This window comes from Mus caroli, unplaced genomic scaffold, assembly GCF_978045245.1.
Source record: "Mus caroli unplaced genomic scaffold, Mus_caroli_1 scaffold_18, whole genome shotgun sequence".
Lineage (NCBI taxonomy): Eukaryota > Metazoa > Chordata > Mammalia > Rodentia > Muridae > Mus > Mus caroli.
In genome coordinates, this window is record NW_028227273.1 from 44,287,545 (window position 1) to 44,298,135 (window position 10,591).

Sequence of the window (10,591 nt, forward strand, 5' to 3'; positions counted from 1 at the left end):
CTGGACATCCAAGCAGCTTGTTCCAGAGAAGGCTGAAATATTGCCTGAGTAAAGCAAATGTTAGCAATGCTATCAGGACCTGAAGATGCCAGGTGGCAGCTGCCACACCTTGCCGGTTACCAATCAGCAACCAACAGTTGGGCCTGACCAAACAACTGTCCTAGCCTCTGGCTCCTGATCCTCTGTTGATTATAAATAGAAGCTTGGTGCCATGAACAAGAACAAAGTACTGGATCCAGCTATCCAGGAAGTCTGGCCGAACACAGCAGAAGCTTGGGCATCGGGATGAAGCTTGAGAGTGGAAAAACACCAAGTCTGAGAAGAGGAGAGGGTGTGCCAGCAGGAGACATCTGCAGCCAGGAGCGACGGGTGTTCTCATGCACTCTAGAATTAGCTCTGGACTGAAGATGAAGTCCTGTGGCAGGCTGAAACTCTCAAAATGTAAAGTCCTCTTGGTTTGCCAGATAACAACTGTTAGAGTTTCCTTAAGAAAATAGGAAAGCGAATCCAAACTATGGTGCCAAGCTTTTCCATACCAAAATTGACACCAGCCCATGATTCTGCTTCATGTAAACTAACCACTTGCCATATTTCCCATTAGAGGCAAAACCCTATGCCTGAGTTATTTTGTTCTTTTATGTGCTCCGAGTTATCCCAAAATGTAGCATTAGGAAGATATTTCCTTGTGTCCTGGGGCCCAATACCCATAATCATCAGCAGGAGTTTGGGTTTATGGGTGGTCTACTGTTGGAAGAGACTCTGGGTCCACTCGTACACTCTGAATAAAATTCAAAGAAGCCACCAGGAAAGGAAAGAGCATGAAGGAGAACAAAACCACAAGCTGAGCTGAGTGCAAGCACCAGAGAGATTTAGCTGTCTTGTCCTTACCCAGGACACACTCAGAGGTCGAGGCGAAAACTCAAGCACGCCCAGGGGCTTCTCCAGTACGAGTCTCCTTTCACCAGAGACAGCTGGGCACATCCTTCATTGCTGACAACTGGAACAAGAATGTAGGGACAGAACCAGCTACACTGTGGACTTGGTGAGCCTCCAGGGAGTTGTGTGTGTGTGTGTGTGTCTGTGTGTCTGTGTGTGTCTGTGTGTTTCCATCCAGCACAGCTCCTTCCTTCCAGGGGAATCTGACTGGTGCTCAGATAATAGTCTCTAAAATTAAAAGGTACGCAAGTAGTTATACTTTGAGGCTTGAGAGACTGAACGCTGCTGGGGAATTTAGAAAGGCTTCTGTTTGGTCCCTGATCACCTCACCTGTGTAGATGTAAGTCCTGTGAAATCTGCAAGACAAGTAGAACACAGGATGGGGACTCTGGGTCTTCCTCCAAAGCCGGACACTCTCTAGTACATTGGACACATTGGAGATTTGAAGCACTTCAGTGGTGGCCTTTCCTTTGTTTTAGGAATAATGAGTTTATTTATTAACATCTCCCTGTGTGGAGACATTCATTAGAGTTTCTTGATTTTCTTTCTTTCTTTCTTTTTTTGCAGGACATGTTATTTGTTTGGGGGATTTTTTGTGTTGTTTCTGTTGTTGTTGTTGTTGTTGTTGTTACTGTTGCTGCTGATGCTGTTAGTTTTAAAATGGGGTCTCATATAGGGTAGACTGGCCTTGAACTCCTTGATCTTCCTGTCTCCACCTTCCAAGTGTTGAAATTAGAGGAATGAGGCCAGGCTTAACTCTCTTGGTTGCTTTTCATTCTTCAAATTAACCTCCATCAAACTTAGAGGGTCCCTTGCTCTTCCATTGCAGAAGCCTCCCCCACTCCCTCTGCTAGTCCTAGCAGGTTTTATGACTTTGACCTCATGACTCAGGTCACTCTTCTCTGAGAGGTTCTGAGAAAAACCACTATTATCTCAGCAAGGAAGGTGTATTCTCTCACAATCTGGTACTTGGGAAGCAAACGGAGAACGTGTGATAAACAGTACTTGGCAGAATTTTCCAATTGCACAAATGTGTCTCAGAAGATAGCGTAGGAAAATTATAGGGAAACGGGGTGAGCCTCCTGTAAGGCTGACTTTTCACAATACAGATTCTCAGAATGGCCCACTGGAAGCTTTGGTCAAACAGCCTTTATCTTGAAGACCTTTCTAACTACTATTAGAAGCTGATAAGTGCGTCAAAGAAAATTTTAAGAGTGACGACATTCAGAGGGAAAAAGAAAACTTGGAGAAAGTCCAATCCTACATTTTTACACTCTAGGAGATGGTCTTCTGGCCCCACCCCATACAGTTATTCTCCTTCAAATAATATCTGGTGTGTAGTCCAGGTACCCCTGACATCTAGATGGGAGGTGCCAGTTATTTGGGCATATTCCACACTTGGTAGCTTGGGTTTTGCTTTGTCGATAGAGTCCTGACTTCCATGGTACTACTCCAGGCCCTCCAGTGGCTTACCCAACCAGGGCCAGCATGCATGTCATCTGAGTTCCATTCCCAGACACCCCAAAGTCACCTAGAATGATGGACCCTTCCTCAGTCAACATAGTAGGTAGGTGACCAATGAGGGCCACCAAGCTGCTCACCAACCTAGACCTTCAGCTACCAGCTGACAAAGTGTGATCAACACAGATGTGGGTGATGTCACTGAAGAGGACATTTCACTTGGGTTTTCAGGAGCAGCCGGACAGACACTAATCATTACCGCCCATATTTGTCTGTGTGATGGTGGAGCCTGGATGGACGGACTTGACTCCACGGGCAGGAACTGCAAGCTGCAGGCTGTAGGCAGGATCTTTTGTCTTCAGGGAAAGCCTTAACTCTGCCTTTGGTGCTTTTGGATCAGGGATACCCAGATCACTGAGGGAACTCACCCCTCTTCCACACCTGGGCAGGTTATTGAATTATCTGTGATTGTTTCCTTACTCACAGTAACACATGAAGCTGGCCACCACAGAGGGACATGTGCTTTGTCTTATTTTCAGGTCTCTTGTTTCAAATTCAATATACAGCTGAGAGTGACGTGGCACTCTTGATTCTTCTGCCTTCCCCCTGAGTGTTAGGATTCCATGCCTGTATCAACAGCTTGGAACACCTCTCTTGATTCCCTATGGGGAGAGTTCCATACTGAAGAGGCCTCAGTGGTCCCAACTAATTTCATCACAGTATCAAATAGAAAATGGACAAAAAAAAATTTTACTGCATGACTCAGGTCACAACAGGATCGTGGATATGGCACAAGATATGAACTCATCTCTCTGTAGACAGTAGGACCCAGGCAGAGCCCAGGAAATGTGTGAGCAATTGCTAGGTTTGTGCCTGGGACACACACTATACCTCACCAATTTTATCTAAGCAAAGGAAGTTAACTTGCATCAAGGACCTCATGGAAGGGGAGGATACACGTGGAGAAGTCAGATGCTCTACAGCTGGTGGGAAGTTTGGCAAACGGCTATGAGGAGGGACAGCCAGTCTTCCTTCACAGTCTCCCCTGCCAAAACTCTGCACCCCCAACCCCAACCCCAGCCAAAATGAGAAAAGTGGGAACCAGCAGCCACAACCAGAGTGTACAGGGTGGGGCTGGTGAGGCTTAGACATCGGATTGTTGTCTACAGGCCTTGGGAGGAAGTGTTCTCTTCCCTTGTGATCTCTTGCTCAGCAAACAACTGTGCTAGCCTCCAAGCTTCTAGACCACAGAAAAAGTTCACTGTGAATGGAGCTGAACCCTTCATGTACTCTGTCCACAGGCGCTGTCTACAGCTCAGAACATCTTACAGGGATGAGGAAGAAAGACTCCTGAGCCTTTGGGAAACTCATGGGGTCAACCAGCATGGGGTCCTGGGTCAGTCAATTCCAGTGATCCCTGGTCCCTTAGGAACTGAAGGAGTGAGATGCTCTGACACATAGTTTTTCCAAAATATTAACACACATATTATTCCCAAGTCTTATGAAGTACTAAGGCAGAAGATGCAGAGATGAGTAAAAAGCTCTTGTATCACTCCCAGGGGCCCACTGTGCCCTGCCAGGATGAACATCCTGCTAACACCAGCTCTTTTTATTGATGCTCTCGAAGTATTCTATTAATCAAGATATAATAGAGAGAACATCGGATTTGCTGCCTGAGTGCTGAAAAGACAACACAGCCTCCATCATCCCCCCCCACCCCACCTTTTTATGTCTAGATCCCACAGAACAGCTTCTGGCCAGCAAGGAGGCTAGAATGTAGTTGATTCGTCAGGATAAAAAGAGAATAAAAAAACCAGCCAGGAACATCACAAGGGAGCTTAGCCAAGGCTCATTTCTCCAAACAGCTGCCAACCCCTCCAGCTGAATGTAGACTTCATGTTTTTGCCTCCATTTATGGGGAGAAATGTGGGAGAAGGCCAGCCTAGTTTATTACCATTTGATGGTTGCCTCCACTAATATCAAGAAGCTGAGTCCAACCATACTGGCTTTTCCTGGACACTACGGACTGGTCTGCTGTGCTCTTTTATGATACCATTGTGATGGGAACATACCAGCTACCACATTCTCCAGGAGGTCAACAGTAACAAGGGAAGTCGCCACTGAGAGGACCAGTCCATTTCCAGATACCCTTATCCAAATGGGCTGGGGCTGTGATGTGGAGTGTGCAGAAAATATGACCTGCTAAGGAAAGTGGACATTTGCTGCCACAAAGAATGTTTATCTCAAGGCTGCTGAGATGGATCAGCTTACTCTCTAATCTTCCATAGGTCAGGTTTCCTAATCTACCATGAAGCTTTGCACCTAAGAACACAAAAGCTGGAGGTACATCTACCTTAGGCATCTACCCCTTCTTTCCTCACTTCTCACCACACAACAAAGTTACAGACCCATAAATAACTGTATGGAAGTTACCTAGAAGCAGAAGAAAGTGAGTATTTGGGAGTCTCCTCTGCCTTTGCTGCCCACAGGAACCCCAAGAGCAATATGGCAGTGGTAACTGTTTATCTGATGTTTAACTGTTTTTGTTATTCAACGAAATCTTACAGTTTTGTTTCTTGGTTTTCTTTTCTTTTCCTCTTTTCTTTTCTTTGCTTATCTTTCCTTGTCCTTGTCCTCCCCTCCCCTCCTCCACTCCCCTCCCCTCCCCTCCCCTCCCCTCCCCTCTCCTTTGAAGCCCAGATTAATGTTCCCACCTCAGCAGGCTGAGCACTGGAACTACAGGCATATACCAACACAATGGAGTCTTTTCTAAGAGCATTTTATGACAAACCCTGTCCCACTCTTGAACGAATACCATCATCGAATCATCGAATACAGTGGATCCCACCAAGTGTCCTTTCTCATTTGTCTGAGTTCTTTGGACCGCAGAAGCAAACATTGATTCTCTGACCTGGACACTTCCTTAGAACCCTGCCCTTCCAAGTCTATGCATGGGACAGCCACAGGGTACTTTATAAAACAGAATCAAGCACGCTCTGTCGATTCGGTTCTGTTCTAAGCCTTGCACTTCACTCAGCAAACCTGAAGTGCTCAGTTATGGGGTGGTCTCTGTGTCACAAGAGGAGCTGGCTGTGACCCTCTGGGCCTCCTTCTCTGCTGTTTCTGCCACTTGGGCCTCAATGCTGCTCTTCACCAAGCGCCAAAGCCACCCTGCCTCAGGACCTCTGTTCTCACTATTGTTCCTCCCCCTGGACTTTCTCCAGCTATCCATGTGGCTCCCTCCCTCCCCTCCTGAAGGTTCCCTTTGAAAAGGTGTCACTCTACAAAGCTGACTCCCCCACACACACACATGACTCCTCCCTTGAAAGAACCCCCCTCATATCTATCTTGCTACCGTCATTTCTTCTAAGTTGCCCGCACTTTCTGCAGATGTGGCTTTCTCTCCACTTCCTCCTGCATCTCAGTCTGCTCTCTCTCCTTTTCCTTCCTTTCTTTTTGTAGTAGTTTTTTATATATGATTCCCATACCACACAAGCTATCCCTGTACAACATACAAACCAATGACTGGGAAAACATAGTTTTGTTCACCCACCATCATGATCAATTAAAGAACATTTTTATTCCCTCAAAAGGGGACCTTCTCTTTACTCCTGTCAGCCCTAAGCAACTTGCCAGTCTACTTTGTATTTCCTTCATATGGACTTACTCTGCACATTTCATATGCACCAAGTCATGTAACACATGGTCTTCTGTTATTTGCTATAAAAATTTTAGCATAATATCTTCAAAGTTCTTTCACATTTTAGCACATTGGCTCATTTTTTAAGTCTTCATAACATTGTACTGAATAGACCACATTATTTACCAATTGACGGACATTTGCAACACCTCCATCTTTGGGTTATTATGAATAATATTGATATGAATATTAATGTTCATTTCACTCAAGTATACTTATGGGGGTAGAGCTATGGGTAAGTTAGTAACTGTAGGTTTAGTCATCTGAAAAACTATGAAAATGTCTTCTAGTGTGGCTGTGCCATAGTATACTTCCACTCATAACATGATATTGGCCATTTTTTTATAACTTTGTCAACACTTATTATTATTTGATTTTCTATTTTAAATACCTGGAAAGTGTGAAATTGTATAACATTGTGGTTTGGTTTGGTTTGGTTTGGTTTGGTTTGGTTTGGTTTGGTTTGGTTCTTTGATGGCTAAGCTTTTTTGTCTTTAGAGAAACATTCATTTAGATCCATTGCTAACTTTTGACCAAAAGTACTTGTCTTATCTGCTGTAGGAGTTCTTAATTGTGATTACAGTCCCAATTATCAAAATTAAAGGCATAATTAACAGACCTTCCCTACTATACATCTAAGACTGTCACTTAGCAACTCAGTTCCCATGGTTGCATGGCCAGCTTGATGCTGTCTCTTACTACCACTACCCCAAGAAAAGATCAAAACTCAAAATCTGAAGCAGGACTTCTACTGAACATGTCATCTTTGCAGCATCATAAAGTCCAAAATCTTTAGTTTGAGCTGTCATGAGTCAGACAGCATCTGCATCCTGAGTAAAGCCCCCAGACCTACAATCTGTACTATTCCCACCACAGCCTTGCCCTTCCTCCACGGTGTTCTTCAAAACTAAAATATGATAACCTCTAATCATTGTCTGAATCCTCCAAAGCCTAGGCCAAGAAGACTTCAGTGTGCTCTTCTAAAAATATTTGCACTTCTGACTCATTATGAGTTAATATTCGCATCAGATGAGCGGTGACAGTACACATTTGCTCTCTAACTGTCCAGTTGACAAATTTACCCCTGGACAGCACTACTAGCCAGCCAGCTGTGAGTCCTCCAGCTTTGTTTCTTGTTTTTCCAAAATTATTTTTATCTGTTTGGTGTCCCTTTGCAATTCCATGTGAATTCTTGCATATTCGGACAAAGGAATCCTCTGGGATTCTGACAAAGATTATTTTGAGGATGGCTCTGGGATTATGGTAGTCTGAACAATACGTTTTCTAAGCCATGAGTAGGGGGAGGGCTCAGTTTTAATTTTATTTGGATCTTCTGTAAGTTTTAAAAATAATATCTTGTAATTTTCATAGTATATATCTTGTGGTTGTCTTGTTAAATTCCCTGTCAAGCATTTTATTCCATTTGGTGATGTCGAAGATGGGAATCTTTTACTTCCTTGTACTTATTTATCATTGCAAGTATCCAGAGGCAGAGCTGAGGTTTGTATGCAGATTTTTCTGCCCTCAACATTGCTGGGCAGCTTATTTATGTGGTGCCTGAAAAGACTCTTCAGAATTTCCTGTATACAGTATCTTGTTTTGGGTTGAGGAATTTCTGCATCTTCTTTCCAACCTGATCCTTTTTTCCTTTTCTCGCGCATATGATTCCTGGTTCCTGACCTTTGTAATTACATTTTCTTTTTCTTTATAGCTCTACTAGTAATAATCCTATTAAAAAATAACCTGTGTGAAACTAACCGCACTGGCACATAATCCCTGAAGCCTGGTGCCTTTCCACTCTGGTCACTGTCTTTCCCGGTTTTAGAAGAAGCTTGGCACACATCAGTGTTCCATGAATCTCTAGGCTCTCTGTCAGTGTGTAGGATGAGCCTTTCAAAAGGACGTGGTCCTGGTTCTAGCATTCTGTCGACACCTAGGCCTGGCTGGAATGACCACAGCACCTGGCATCCAGAGCCACTGGGTCAGGTGGGCGGGCTGATTTTTTTCAGAAGCCAGCACAGGACACCACGAATACAGGTAACAACAAACTCTTCTCTGTTTCTTTTTAATTTTTTAAAAAATAACTTTATTTTTAAAAATACAAATAAATAAATTAATCACATGCCAACATTAACCAGAATCAAAATCTATACAACTTAATGGATTTACACACAGTTAGAATTGGCATTTGTAAATCAAGTGTCATATTAAATGTTAAACTTTCAGAATCAAATATATTTTATGACCTTATCCACCATCCAAACCAAAACCAAACCAAATCTGTGACATAATTAGAACTAGAAAATCCCTCCGCTTTATTTCCTCTTTCACGTCGTGGGTCCATTACCTGCATTCAGTCCTTGCTCATCTCCTGCCCTGTTCTTGTCATGCTACCCTGTTCCCACATATACATTTGTTTGCTTAGATGTATATTTTACTATCTAGATTCCACAAATGAGAGAAAAAAATGTTTCTTTCTTAGAATTATATATATTCTAAGTCTTTGCATTTTCTGTAACTTTTTAAACTTAACTTTTCTTTAGAGCTGAGAAATATATCCATACACACATACACGCGTGCGCACACACACACACACACACACACATACACACGCACCAAACTTTTTGTTATCCATTCATCTGTTGATTGACAACTAGGTAGATTACAATTCTTTGCTACAGTGAATGAAGCAACAATAAATATGAATGTGCAAACATCTCTGTGGTAGGGTATGGGGTTCTCTGGGTATACACCCAGGAATGAAATACCTTGAGTCACATGGTAGTTTTTGTTTTTGAAGAAATTTCCAAACTGACTTCCGTAATGGCTATTTTAATTTGCACCTCCTCCAGTAGTAAATAAGGGTTTTTCTCTCTCTCCACAGGCTTTCCAACACTTGCTGTCAGATTTGTTGATGAGTTCCAACTACCCACAGCAACTCCCACTGCAGCCCAGGCTCTAGAAGAACCTCCAAGAACCTGAACTGTCCCTCTAACCCTGGTGACTGCACCCTACCTCGTGGTCACAAGACACTAAGGGGCTTTAACAGACAATGACCTCCAGCATGAGAGCACCTAGAGTTGTCATGGCTAAAGCACTGCATAGATGCCCCTGCCCAAAGCCACCTTCCACCTGGCCTCTGTCCTGTCAACAACTTCTCCCTGTCCAGCCCTGCTGCTCATCAGAGCCATCTTTTGTCACTGTAAAAAGATTAATGGTTGGGACAATGAAGAGATAGTGGGGGAGGGGCCTCTGTCAGGTAAGAAAAAGCAGAGACAAGCCACTCTGGCACAAGGAAGGAGTGGTTTGGGCTCCTCAATACAATTAAGATCTAGGGAATGCAAACAGGCTATTCACCAGGGAAATGAATGAGCTAGTCATAAAATTTCATCCCCTTCCCTCATCCAGCCAACTGGGTCACACAAAGAAAAAGAAAAGATATTAAGGGGTGCCCCTTTGACTCTACTCTCATTTATTAAGATAAAAAAGGTAGTCTCAAATCACCCAACAAATCAAAGTCAAGATTATTTGGTAGAGTCGAAGAGGGGTTTTCAAAGATGTAGGGTATGGTAAAGAGGATTCAGAAACCTATCTGGGACTCTGGCTTCCTTTGACTCAGAGGAAGGTTGGGAAGCTAGGGGAATCTCCGGAGATGCCATATATAAGGAGAAAAACGAAGGGAAGCCCAAGGATTTCCAGAGAAGGCTCGGAGGACAAGAACCCAGTGGGTGAGTGAGTTAAGTCTTTATTGGGTAATTCCCAGTGGCAACAGGCTGTCTGCTTTGCACATGCTTTGGCAACAGACTAAAAATGCTGTGAGATTAATATTCTTTCATTGAAACTATCTGGAATGTTCTTACACTCAAAACATCCGCCTCAAGTTTTATGGTCCAGAGAAGAGACTTACGTAACAGCAGCGCTCGGCATATACGCAGTACCTGCCCCTTATTCGCTAACTCTTCCTGTGTTTCTCAGGCAGGGCTACCAACCCCCTTTTAGATGGGGACATTTCGAGACAAGCAATGCTATAAGCAGACCGCAGAAAGACTAGTCTGACAAAGCCGGGACTTAGGTCACCTGACTAAGAATTGCCATTTCGTTTTCTTTTCTCTGTCATCTCCAGTTTGTGATTCTATCTGACAACTCCTGTCATGGAGCTGTATCCATCATCAGGCAGAAGAGTTACAATCAGTGTCTCAGGCTACAAGGCGTTGAAAGATTATCCACATGGTATGTCCATACGCAGCCCAAGGTATATGTTCCAGATGAGTTCATCAAAAATGGGGTTTTTTTTGCTTTTCCTTAATGTCAAAATCTTAAAGCTGTTCGAGTATCCAGTAATTTAAAAATTGGTTAAATAAATTATGGTTTTCAGATGAAGGTGGCGTGTATGCCAGACACTGCAAAGAATTAGCAAGATCAATCTATGGCAGCGTTTCTCAATCTTCCTAAAGCTGTGACCCTTTAATACAGTTCCTCATGTTGTAGTGACCT